The sequence below is a fragment of the Furipterus horrens genome, unplaced genomic scaffold, assembly GCF_987537825.1.
Source record: "Furipterus horrens unplaced genomic scaffold, mFurHor1.1.pri manual_scaffold_7, whole genome shotgun sequence".
NCBI lineage: Eukaryota > Metazoa > Chordata > Mammalia > Chiroptera > Furipteridae > Furipterus > Furipterus horrens.
This window is the reverse complement of record NW_028327177.1, coordinates 63243254-63256736: the sequence shown is the minus strand read 5'-3', so window position 1 is coordinate 63256736 and position 13483 is coordinate 63243254.

Sequence of the window (13483 nt, the reverse complement as noted above, 5' to 3'; positions counted from 1 at the left end):
TCTGTCTTCTTGGTGTTGAGATGTGTAAGTTCTTTATATATTTTGGAGATCAATCCCTTGTCTGAGGTATCATTGGCAAATATATTTTCCCATATTGTTGGTTTTCTTTTCATCTTGCTGATGTTTTCTTTTGCTGAGCAGAAACTCTTTAGTTTGATGTAGTCCCATTTGTTTATTCTTTCCTTTATTTCCCTTGCCTTAGGAGATATATCAGTGAAAATATTGCTATGTGGGATAACTGAAATTTTTTCTGTCTATGTTTTCCTCTAGGACTTTTATGGTACCATAACTTACGTTTAAGTCTTCAATCCATCTTGAGTTTTTTCTGGTGTATGGTGTAAGTTGGTGGTCTAGTTTAATTTTTTTTTGCATGTCCCTGTCCAGTTTCCTACCACCATTTGGTGAAGAGGCTCTTCTCATTCCATTTTATACTCCTTCCCCCTTTGTCAAATATTAGTTGACCATATAGTCCTGATTTTATTTCTGGGCTCTCTATTTGGTTCCATTGATCTATATGTCTGTTCTTATGCCAGTACCAGATTGTTTTGATCACAGTGGCTTTCAAGTAGTTTGTTGTCTGGTATTGTGATTCCTCATGTGTGTTATTTTGTCTCAAGATTGCTGTGGCTATTCGGGCTTTTTTTTGGTTCCATATAAATTTTTGAAGTATTTCTTCTAGGTCTGTAAAATATGCCATTGGTATTTAATAGGGATTGTGCTGAATCTGTAAATTGCTTTGGGTAGTATAGACATTTTAGTGATGTTGATTCTTCTCATCCATGAACATGGTATTTGCTTCCATTTATTTGTATCTTCCTTAATTTCTTTCTTGACTGTTACGTAGTTTTCCGAGTAAAGGTCTTTTATCTCTTTGGTTAAGTTTATTCTTAAGTACTTTTTTTTGTTGTTGTTGCTGTAGTAAATGAAATTTAAAAAAAAAATTTCTCTGATATTTTATTGTTGGTGTATAGAAATGCCTTAGCTTTCTGTATGTGTACTTTGTACCCAGCTATTTTGCCAAATTTGCTTATTATGTCGAGTAGTTATTTAGTGGAATGTATAGGGTTTTCTATTTATACTATCATGTCATCTTCAAATAATGACAGTTTTACTTCCTCTTTCCCAATTTGGATGCCTTTTATTTATTTTTATTGTTTTATTGCTGTGGCTAGAACTTTAAACACTATGTTAAATAAGAGTGGAGATAGTAGGCATCTTTGTATTTTTCCTGATGTCAGGGAGAATGCTTTCAGTTTTTGTCCATTGAGTATGATGTTGGCTTTAGGTTTCTCGTATATGGCCTTTATTATGTTGAGTTATACTCCTTCTATTCCCAATTTTTTGAGTGTTTTCATCATAAATGTGTGTTGTACTTTATCAAATGCTTTTTCTGCAACTATTGATATGATCATGTGATTTTTGTCTTTCATTTTGTTTAGGTGGTATATTACATTTATTGATTTGCAAATATTAAACCATCCTTGCATTCCTGGATCAATCCCACTTGATCGTGGTGTATGATCTTTTTAATGTGTTGCTGGATCCAGTTTGCCAATATTTTGTTGAGGATTTTAGCATCTATGTTCATCAGTGATATTGGCCGGTAGTTTTCTTTCTTTGCTCTGTCTTGGCCTGGTTTTGTAAATAGGTTAATACTGGCCTTATAGGAAAAGTTTTGGATTTTTCCCTCTTTGATTTTTTGGAATACTTTGAGAAGGGTAGATGTTAGTTCCTTTCTAAATGTTTTGAAAATTTGCCTCTGAATTCATTCGGTCCAGGGATTTTGTTTGCCATGAGATTTTTTATTACATTTTCAATTTCACTCTTTGTTATTGGTCTGTTCAGGCTTTTTACTTATTCTTGATTCAGTTTGGGAAGATTACATGTTTCTAGAAATTTGTCCATCTCATCCGGGTTGTCAAGTTTCTTGCCATACAGTTGTTTGTAGTAATTTCTTACAGCCCTTTGTATTTCTGTGATACCAGTCGTGATTTCTCCTCTTTCGTTATTGTTTTTTTTTTATTTTTTTATTTGAGTCTTCTCTTTTTTCTTTCTTGATGAGCCTGTCTAAAGGCTTGTCGATTTTGTTTATTTTTTCAAACAACCAGCTCCTACTTTTGTTGATCTTTTGAAATGTTTGTTTAGTTGTGTCATTTAATTTTTCTCTGATCTTGATGATCTACTTTTTTCTACTCACCCTGGGCTTTGTTTTTGTTGTTGTTTTAGTTCTTGTAGCTGTAGGGTTAGATTTTTATTTGAGGTTCTTCTGTCCCCTTTAGGTAGGCCTGTATTGCTATGAACTTTCCTCTCAGGACTGCTTTTGCTGTGTCCCATAGGTTTTGGGTTGTTGTGTGTTCATTATAATTTGTTTCCAGAAATGTCTTGATTTCTTCCTTGATGTCATTGTTAACCCATTCATTATTTAATAGCATGTTATTCATTCTCCATGAGTTTGGATGTCTTTGATTTTTTTTCTCTGAGGCATTGTGGTCTAAAAAGATGCTTGATATGATTTCAATTTTCTTGAATTTATTGATGCTTGTTTGTGTTATATCATATGATCTATCTTTGAAAATGTCCCTTGTGCATTTAAAAAGAATGTATATTTTGCTTCTTTAGGGTGAAATGTTCTACATATATTAGTTAAATCCATTTGGTTTATTGTGTTGTTCAATTCTTCAATATCCTTGGTGTTTCTTTGCTTTGAAGATCTGTCTATTGTTGATAATGGAATGCTGAAGTCTCCTACTATGAGTGTTGCTGTTGATATCCTTCTTGTAGTCTTCTAGTATATTCCTTATGTATTTGGGTGCTCCTATGTTGTGTGCATGCATTTTTACCAGGGTTAAATATTCTTGATGGATTGTTCCCTTAAGTATTATGAAATGTCCTTTTTTGTCTGCTTTTATGGCCCTTGCTGTGAAATCTGTTTTGTCTGATATATGTATTGCTACCTCACCTTTTTTGTCATCTCCATTTTCTTGGAATACTTTTTTCCCTCCCTTCATTTTCAGTCTCTGTAAATATTTTGTTTTGATAGATAGCATATATGTACGTAATGTTTTCATATTTATTCCACTATCCTATGTCTTTTAATTGGAGCATTTAATCCATTTACCTTTAAGATTATTATTGACATATATTTATTCATTTCCTTTTGTACCTGTGTTCATCTCTCTCTTTTTTTTCTTCTTTTTCTTACAGCATTCCTTTTAGCACCTCTTGCAATGCTGGTTTTATGGAGATGTATTATTTTAGTCTTCTTTTGTCTGAGAAACTCCTTATTTCACCTTCCATCTTGAATGAGAGCCTTGCTGAGTAGAGTCGTCTTGTTTGTAGGCCTTTGTTTTTCATTGCTTGATATATTTTTTTGCCTTCCCTTCTAGCTGGTAGTGTTTTTGTTGAGAAATCACTTGATAGACTTATTTGAGCTCCCTTGTATGTTATTTGCTGTTTTTCTCTTGCTGCTTTTAGGATTCTCTCTTTGTCTTTGAATGTTGCCCTTTTAATTATGATGTCCCTTGGAGTAGGCCTTTTGAGGTTCATTTTCATTGGGCCCCTCTGTGCTTCCTGGACTTTCATGACTCTTCCTGTCATCTGGATATTAAAATTTTTTGTCATTACTTTTCCTATCAGGTTTTCTAAACTTTGGTCCTCCTATTCCCCTTCTTGTATCCCTATCATTTTAATGTTGTTTAGTCCCATGTTGTCCTGCAGTTCTCTTAAACTTTCTTCATTTTTTTTATGTCTTTTTTCATTTTGTTTTATTGTCTGGGAATTTTTTCTACATTGTCCTATACTCACTGATAGATCCTCTGCTTTGTTTAGCCTGCTTTTGATTGATTCTACTGGGTTCTTCAGTTCAGAAATTGTATTCTTCATTTCTTCCTGGTTCTTATTAATAGTTTCTATGTCCTTTTTTATGCTGGTGTATTTCCTTGTAAGTTCCTTATAGCTTCCCTGCATTTCTATGTAGTTTTCTTGGGGTTCCTTGTAATTTCCCTGGAGTTTGTCATAGTTTTCTTTGAGATTGTCAAGTACATTGAGCTTCTTTATAACCGTTCTTTTGAATTCCATGTTTGATAGTTGGCTTATGTCTATTCCATCTATCTCCATTTCTGGGGATTCCTCTTTTTATCTTTTCATTGGGAGGTTGTTTTTGTGTCTCTGCATGTTGTATTTTGTTTGTTTTTCTTTATTAGATTTGTGTGCTTTGACTTCCCACCTTTGTGGTATGAGATTCTTTATAGGAGACCTGAGAGATTCAGTAGTGCAGTCTCTTTGATCTCCTGAGCCTGACACTCTTGGTATGACCTTTATGCCATTTGTTTAAGCTGTCTGGTTGTATTTCAGTTACTCTTTGGTGGGTCCTTCCCTCTGGCTAGTTGATTGAGAGTCTCTCTCCCTACCTTGTCTTGAGTTCTTTTGTGGAGGTGCTGTTAAAACATAAACACACAACCCAGGCAAGAAACCCACACCCTCAAAAATATGCCCACCCACAATCCTCTTATTGGCAACAAAGGAGCCAGTATTAATATAAGTGTAGAGAGGCTAAGACTATTATACTATAGGAGAAACAGATCAGAGTTGTTTTAAATGGAACAAAGGTGATTTTTGAGAGGGAAAATGATAGAATAATAATAGTAGCAAGTAGGGTCAAGGCTATGCAAGACAGTAAGTAGTATTTACATTGTATGTTAAAAAAGAGAGGGAAGAATGCAAAATGGAGTGAGAAAGTGGAAGTGTATAGTGTTAGGTTATATAGCAGTTCTGTGTTATATGTTTAGTGTGAAGTGGAGGATAAACAAAACAGACAAACAAAAATTAAAGAAGGATAGGAGGGATAGATGACAGGAAACAGATTAAAGAAAATTTTAAAAAAGGGAAAAAAGAACAAGGGAAGAGAAAAGAAAGAAAAGAAAGGAAAAAAAGGAAGACAAAAAAAGAAAAAGTAAAAGCAAAAAAAAAGAAAGATTTACTCAGTTCAAATTTTGGGCATAGTCTTCTTTTTCTAGATCCACCCCCAGTCAAAATTTCATGGGTTTCAAATCTCTTCTGGCTGGCTGGTTGTGAGGGTATCTGGCTGATTTCTGTGGCTGCTTTTCTCTCACTTGTGGGCCTGCTGCAGCTTTCTGTTGTGAGCTACACTGAGTTGGTTCTCTCCCCACTTGTCCTGTGGCACCCTCCAGTAATCCTCAGGCTTGTCTAGCAATGTTGTTCTGCTGGCAAGCCAGTGCACATGTCCGTAGTCCCTGCCCAGCCTTGCTTCCTTTCTTTGCTCTTCCTCCCCAAAAATCTCTGTGCTCCAAGCTGTAGCACCAAGCCATGTCTGTCCCTGTCTGACAGTGTTCCACTGTTCACCTGTGTGCACTGCTTGCCTGCCTGGGGTTCCCACCGAGTCTGCACCTCTGCAGCAGCCTTCCTGCATGGGCCCCTCTTCCCAGTTCAATTCTGCTCCCCCACCTAGACTAAGTTCACACAGTTTCCCACAGCCCAGGCTTCTTGCCACCTCGCCACACCCCCAGCTGTTTCAAGAAAACCCTCTCATTTACTCCCTTATGTACTTTGCTGGTCCCAGCACCTATGGTAGGCAGCAGTTTCCAAGCAGATCCCAGCTAATGAGCCAGTCTGCAGCTGCTCCTTTGGGGTGTGGTGCAGCAATGGCACTGGGCTGGGGGACCCAGTGACTCCTTTTGAAAGTATGGGCGAGCTTTCTGGCCTCTTTCACGCTGCTCCCACACTCCCTTCTGTGTTATCGCTATCTGAAATCTGCACTCACTCACTACTCTCCGTGTTTCTCTTCCAAGTTTTTCCATGATGGGAGCAAGCAGACAACACTGCTACCTACTCCATCGCCATATTCTCTCTCCTCGAAATCTTTCTTGAGGTCCTTCAAGATTTATCTTATATATTTGGATGCTCCTATATTGGATGCATATATGTTTACAAAGTTATATCTATTTAATGTTTATTCCCTTAAGTATTATGAAATGTCCTTCTTTGTCTCTTGTTATGGCCTTTGTTGTGAAATCTATTTTGTCTGAGATAGTATTGCTACCCCAGCTATTTTTTCATATCCCTTTGCTTGGAATATCTTTTCCATCCCTTCACTTTCTGTCTGTATGTATACATTTTTTTCTGACGTGGATCTCGTGTAGACAACAATCTGTGGATCATATTTTCTTATCCATTCAGCTACCCTATTTCTTTTACTTAAAGCATTTAATCCATTTACATTTACAGTTATTATCGATAGCTGTTTATTCATTCCCATATTTCCCTTTGTACTTGTGTTTCTCTCTCTTTCTCTCTCTTTTTTCATTTTCTTAAAGATATCCATTTAGCATCTCTTGCAATGTTGTTTTGATGGAGATGTATTATTCTTATCCTTTTTTTTGGTCTAGGAATCTCCTTATTTTTGCCTTCCATTTCAAATGAGTGCCTTGCTTGTTAGAGTAGTGTTGGTTGCAGACCTTTCCTTTTCATTACTTGGAATATTTCTTGCCATTCCCTTTTGGCTTGTAGTGTTTCTGTTGAGAAATCAGCTGATAGCCTTATTGGAGCTCCCTTATATATTACTAGCTCTTTCTCCCTTGCTGCCTTTAAGATTCTCTCTTTGTTATGAAATTTTTTCATTTTAAATATGATGTGTCTTGGTATGGGCCTCCTTGGATTCATCTTGATTGGGACCTTCTGTACTTCCTGGACTTGTATCATTTTTTCTTTTATGAAGTTAGAAAAGTTTTCTGTTATTACTTTTTACAGCAGGTTTTCTATTGCTTGCTCCTCTTCTTCTCCTTCTGGTATCCCTATGATATAAATTTTATGATGTTTCATGTTGTCCCGCAGCTCCCTTAAACCCTTTTTAGTCTTTTTGAGTCTTTTTTCATTTTTTTGCTCTGTCTGTAAATTATATTTACCTTTTCCTCAAGCTCAACGATTTGATCCTCTGCCTCATCCAGCCTGCTTTTAATTCCTTATCCTATGTGCTTCATTCAGATATTGTATTCTTCATTTCCTCCTCTTATTGATAGATTCTATGTCCTTTTTCATCCTGTGTCGTTCACAGTAAGTTCCTTTTAGCTTCCCTGGAGCTCTCTAGTTCTCACTGACCTCCTTGAGAATCCTTATAACCATAATTTTGAACTCAATGCCTGATAGTTTGCTTGCCTAAACTTCATTTAACACTCTTGGTATTCCTACTTTTCTTTTCTTTTTCTTTTTCTTTGTCTCCCCACTTTAGGTGAATCTTCCTATTTGTTTCTACTTCTTAGATTTATCTGCTTTGACTCCCTGTCTTTGTGGTGTGACCTACTTGGTAGGAGACCTATGGGGTTCAGAGATGCAGTCTCCTTGATCCCCTGAACTATGTTCTTGGAATACCCTTTATGCCATTTATGTGGTTCTCTGGTTGTGATTGGACTTTGGTTTCTGTTGGGTATTTTTTGGTGAGTCTTTCTCTGGCTGGGTGACTGAGAGTCACTCATCCCAGCAAGCCTTGTGTGCAGTTGTACAGGTGCTGCCAGAGAAAAACCAAGCAGCCCAGGAGACAAACCCACATCTGTAAAAATAACCCTCACCTACAATCACACTATCAACAGCAACTGAGCCAATATTAAGAAAGGTGTAAAGAAATTAAGACTACTGTAAGGAAGTAAAAATAAATATGAGACGACTGACAAAAAATGATTTTTAGAGGATAGAGGGAAGGGCAATAATACAAGTGGGGAATAGAAACATGGCAAAGAGACAAAGTAAAATTTACATTATAAATAAAAAAGGGAGGGAAAAACAAAGAATGGAGTAAGAGAAGGGAAACACATAGTAATAGTTTTAATTAGAAATAAAAAATATATACTGAGAGAAACTGGAATCAAATTGGAGGCAAAGATCCAGTACAGCACTCTGAACAACAAATGAGCAAAGATTAACATGAGTGGGAATAAGAGAGAAAAAGGAAAATGAAAAGCTGAAATGATGTCTGGAGGAAAGAGAAGTGGTTTTGATAGGTTAGAGGTACAAGGGATACTAAGAATAAGGAATAAAAACCAGGATAAGGACAGGGAAAAATTCAAATTTAAAACAAAGAAAATAATGGATAGGAGGAAAGCAAAATGGAGTAGGAGAGAGGAATGGTAATATTTAAATTTGAAAATACAAAAATAGTGAAAGTTTAGAAATAAAATTGAATAAACGAAACAACTACCATATCTAGAACCAACGAGCAAAGGTTGGTTAAGGTGGAGAGAGAATAAGGTATTTTAAGAATGGAAAAAAAAAGTGAGATGACTAATGACAAGAAATGTGGTTTTGAGAGGCTTGATGAGGGAGAAATAGTAAGAGTATAGAATGGAAACAAGGCATATCAATAGAAAAAATAAAATTTAAAACAAAACAAAAAGAGGAAAGGAAATAAAATAGAATAAAAGAAGGGAGGAGCCAAATACAAGATTTGAAATAAACAATAATATAAAAAGTAGTAACACAATAGGTGCAAGCTTGAAGGACAAGAAATGAATGTTAAAAAGCTACACAGGAGAAAAAAATAATGCAAATCATGAAGAAGACTGCAGTAGAATTATTCTCAGTAGAATCTTTGAGGGGACTGCTCTGCCTGAGCAAGATGGCCCCTGCAGTATGAGGGGTGACTCAGCACAAAGATCCTAGTGGCTGCTCCCTCAGTTATTTCCCCAAAGCCAGCATCCCCAGACTCTCCTCAAGTGTCTCTAGTCTACTTTGCTCCCATTTTGCTGGAGCCCAGGGTAAGTGGATACAAACAAAATTTTTTGTGTTGGCCCTTTAAGAGGCTCTCTGTGTCTCCAACCATCTTTCCCTGGCAGGCAGAAATTCCACTGCTTTTTATAGCTGGATATTATCTGGCTTTCTTCATGGCTCTGGTGCTGTAAGCTGGGGAGCCCAGCTTGGGGTTTAGACCCCACATTTCTCTGGTCACTGAAATTCCCTCCAACACTTCTGCTGCCATCAGTGGGTGCCCAGCCAGCCCTCTCATGTCTCTTCTGCACTCCATACCAGTCACATTGTGGTGAAGTGATTTATTCTGTCTGTCCATGGTTATGAGGCTTCTTTCATGCTATTGTTCAGTTGGTTATTCCAGATGCTTTCTCTACAATTTAGTTGTAATTCCAGATTGGTCCTGGGAGGAAGTTAGTGCATCTTTCACTTACTCCTCTGCCATCTTGGATCTCTAGTCAAGTTCCCTTTTAGAAGACTAAAATTGAAGTTCTAGAATTTAGGGTCTTTATGGGTTGGGTGAACTAATGGAAATAAAAATTCATTGTCAATTTTTTTATATTGTTGAAGGTTTAAGGCTTTGATAAAGTGAGATTTGGTCACAGTCAGCTGATCCCTGAAACTAGAATCCTTTTGAGATTATTAGGAATCAATTAAACATTGTTTCCCTAGGTATTGGAATGGTCCCTTGAGAATTTATCCAGAGTTTGTATATTCATAGCCTTTTTGTAAGTGCAGTATACATAAATATAATTTAGATGAAGGATAGCTTTAAAACTCATTAGTGGATCTCAGGGAGAAAGTAATAAAAAGCTTTACCAGAAGTTTTTTTCCAGCAATTTCTCTGCATGTGCCCAACTTTAAAGCATTTAGAAGTTTCCACAATCTTCTTTAAAACAAAGTGACCAAACTAAGGACCATATTTATTAAAGTCCCAATAAAAATTACACTGCATTATATAAACATAACTAAAAGTACATAATTTATAGTAGCATCAAGACTTAAGTTTGTTTTTATAAAAAGAGAAAGTTGTGATGATGCTTGTGGTAAACACACACAGAACTTACTGTGCACTACACACTGTTCCAAACACTTTAAATGGACTTGTGTATGGAATCATTAATCCTGACATTCCTAAAAAGTCAGCACAATAACTACTTTTATTTTACATATCAGGAAACTGAAGCACAAAGAAATTAAACAATTTGCCACAGTCTTGTTGCCAGTAAGTTGCAGAGCTGGGATTCACACTCAGGCAAGTGTGACATCAGAGTTCACACTCCTTACCCCATACTTCACTGCCTGTCTACACTAGATCAAATAAAAATATTTAAATCTGAAAAGCAATTGGTTATAATCAAGCTTACCTATGTTATTAACAATAAAATTGCAGTCTTCTATCTTTAACAACTGAAAAACAGTTGGGAAGAATAACCTGCATAAGAGGATACAAATAAGAAAACATTTTAAAATTTCTTATTAAAAAAGAAGAAACAGAGGACATCCGGCCAAGATGGAGGCCTAGAGAGACATGCTGGGTCTCCCTCCACAACTAAGAAGGAATACAACTACCTCAAAACTAGAAACAACTAGAAGTTCCAGAAAATCAAAATACATGGAAGTCCAGCAAACAGATATAAAGAAGAAATACTCATCCAGACAGGTAGGAGCGGAGCCAGGGCAGAGAGGATGCAGTGTGGTGGTGGCAGCAGTGTGGCAGTGGCAGGCCAGCAGAAAGTGCAGTCACATGTTTGACAGTCAGGAGGCATACCAGGGGAGCATTCCCAGCTCCTCACTGGCACTTGCAGCTCATGGTCCCAGCACCAGGGCAAAACAAGTCTCATTGCTTCTGACTGTGCGAACCAGTGGAGGTTGGGGTGGAGGCAGAAGCTGCTGGTCTCTCAACAGAGTCCACTTGTTAAAAGAGCTCCCATGGTTCGAGAATATCTGCAGAGTCATCCACTCTGGGAATGAAGGCCAGGGCAGCAGCTAGAGAGGTGCCAGTCCCATGCAGAAGTGGGAGTCGTCGTCGGCAGCCGTCCGTCTCGAGAGACGATGGTGTAGCTTCTTAAGAGTCTATCTGCACCGCCGAGAATGGTTGTGCAGTCCGACCCGGGAGTGACACGGTATCTGTCTCCTCCCGTGTTGAATCGACATCTTGCGATGACGCTGGAGTGTCCTCTCCAGTGAAGCTGAAGCTACAGAGCCTGGGCAGGGTGATATGGAGGGTCTGCTGTTGCCCATGCAGCAGACCCCCTCTCTTCGCAGCTGAAGGGCCCAAGGGAAAGACGGAGTCAATACAGCTTGGCTTCAGGTGCGCCACAGGAGTTAACGGTGTTGACTACAACGTCAAACCGCCTTAGGGACTCCGGCTCCGCATTTTCTGTCGGGGTTTACTCCCTTAGCCTTTCCCCTGAAGAGGTATGCCGCAAGGCAGCGGAGGTTTTTTAGAGTCAGAGTTTTCCTTCTCTGATGTGCCCTGACTGGAAGATCGAACCAGCGACACTTAGCTCGCAGGCCGACGCTCAATCCACTGAGCCAAACCAGCCAGGGTTAGAGGCATGTATACAGATATGTATTGTAGAATTAATTGTACACCTGAAACGTATATAATTTTATTAACCAGTTTTTTTTTTTTTAAAGATACACTTGTGCCCTGACTGGTGTGGCTCAGTTGGTTGGGCATCAACCCGTAAAGCAAAAAGGTGGCTGGTTCAATTCCTGGTCAAGGCACATGCCTGGTTGCAGGTTCAGTCCCTGGTAGGAGTGCATACAAGAAGCAACCAATCAATGATTCTCTCTCACATAGATGTTTCTCTCCCTCCCTTTCTCCCTCTCTTCTCCTGTTTCTAAAAATAAATAAATAAAATCTTTTTTAAAAAAAGAATAGAAGTGGGAGTGGAGCCTGGAAAATGGATGAGTGCTGGGCAAGCAGTATTGTTCTCTGTTGGACCCCTCCCCCACATACAGTGCCACAACATGGTGAAACAGGTCTCCCTGCACTGATGAATCCCTAAGGCTCTGCCCCTTACTACATAACAGAAGCGACAGCTCTACCTGGGACATGGAGACAAACAAACACAGGAGCCTGTCAGAATGAGGAGACAGAGAAGTATGACTCAAAAAGGAGAACAGATCAAGGTTCCAGTGGGAGAACCAAGTGACAAGGAAATAGCCAACCTAACAGATGAGGAGATAGCCAACCTAAGATGTAGAATTCCAAACACTGGTGATAAAGATGCTCACAGGCTTGACAGATATGCTTGAGTATGGCAAATGTATAAGAGAAGAAGTGAAGGCTATGCTAAGTGAAAGGAAGGAAAATCCACACAAAACCAATGTTGAAGGGAAGAAAACTGGGGTTCAAATCAATGATTTGGAACATAAGGAAGAAAAAACAGTTAACCAATGCAGAATGAGAAAGCAAGAATTGAAAAAAATGAGGAAAACTTCCCAAATTTTGCGAGTGAAATGGACATACAGGTCTGGAAAGCACAGATGGTCCTGGGTGAGCTTGACCCAGAGTGGATCACACCAGGATGCATCATGACTGAGATACTAAAGGTGAAAGATAAAGACAGAGTCCTGGAGGCAGCAAGAGAGAAGTGGAGAGTTTCCTACAGGGGGATGCCTATAGGACTATCAACTGATTTCTCAGAGGACATATTGCAGGGAGGAAGATTCTGGCAAGCAGTATTCAATGTGATGAAAGGCAATCTGCACTCAGGATTACTCCATCCAGCAAGGCTATCATTTAGAATGGAAGGGCAGATGAAGTGCTTCCCAGACAAGGTAAAACTAAAGGAGTTCATCACCACCAAGCCATTATTATATAAAATGTCAAAGGGACTTACTTAAGAAAAAGAAGATCAAAACTATAAACACTAAAATGACCACAAACTCACAACTATCAATAACTGAATCTAAAAAATAAAAACAAAACCCAACTAAAGCAAAGCGGAACAGAATCATAGGTATGGGGATCATTTGGAGGGTTATCAGCTGGGAGAAGGAAGGGGGAGAAATGAGGATACAGCTTAGGGATTAAGAAGCATAACCAGTTGGCACAAAATACACAGGGGAAGTTAAGAATAATATTGGAAAGGGTGAAGCCAAAGAATTTATATGCATAACCCATAGACATGAACTAAGGAGGGTAGGATTGCTGGAGGGAAGTGAGGTACTGGGCAGAGGGGAGAAGAGGAGAAAAAAAATGGAACTACTCTAACAACATAATCAATAAAATATACATAAAAAAAGAAAAGGAGATAGTTGGTCTTACTCTAGGAAATTATGAAAGCCATAATTTAAAAAAATCATTGTTGAGGGATTTGTTAAAAGCAGATTGTGGATCTCAGCTTTTGGTGAATTTATGTTGATCCCCCTGAAGCAGACACTGCAAATTTTTACATTCTAATGAGTGAACTAAAAACATATATTTCAAAGCAAATAGCATACATAAATTTCATTTCTGACACGAGGTTGCTGACTGCTGTTTGGGGAGTGCCCAGTAATGGTGCTAATATGCACTCTCTCTTGATTTTCTCAGTTCCCAAAATGCTCTAATTCCACACTACAAATCTTTAACTGGCAGTTATATTTTAATTAATGTGATTATGTGCTGCCATTAGCAACCCCCCCCCAATGTTTTTCCTGCCAAGCCCATGGGTGCCAGGAAACCATTAACATAAAAGGGCTGTTTGCTTATTAAATTCATCTACACAAACAGGCA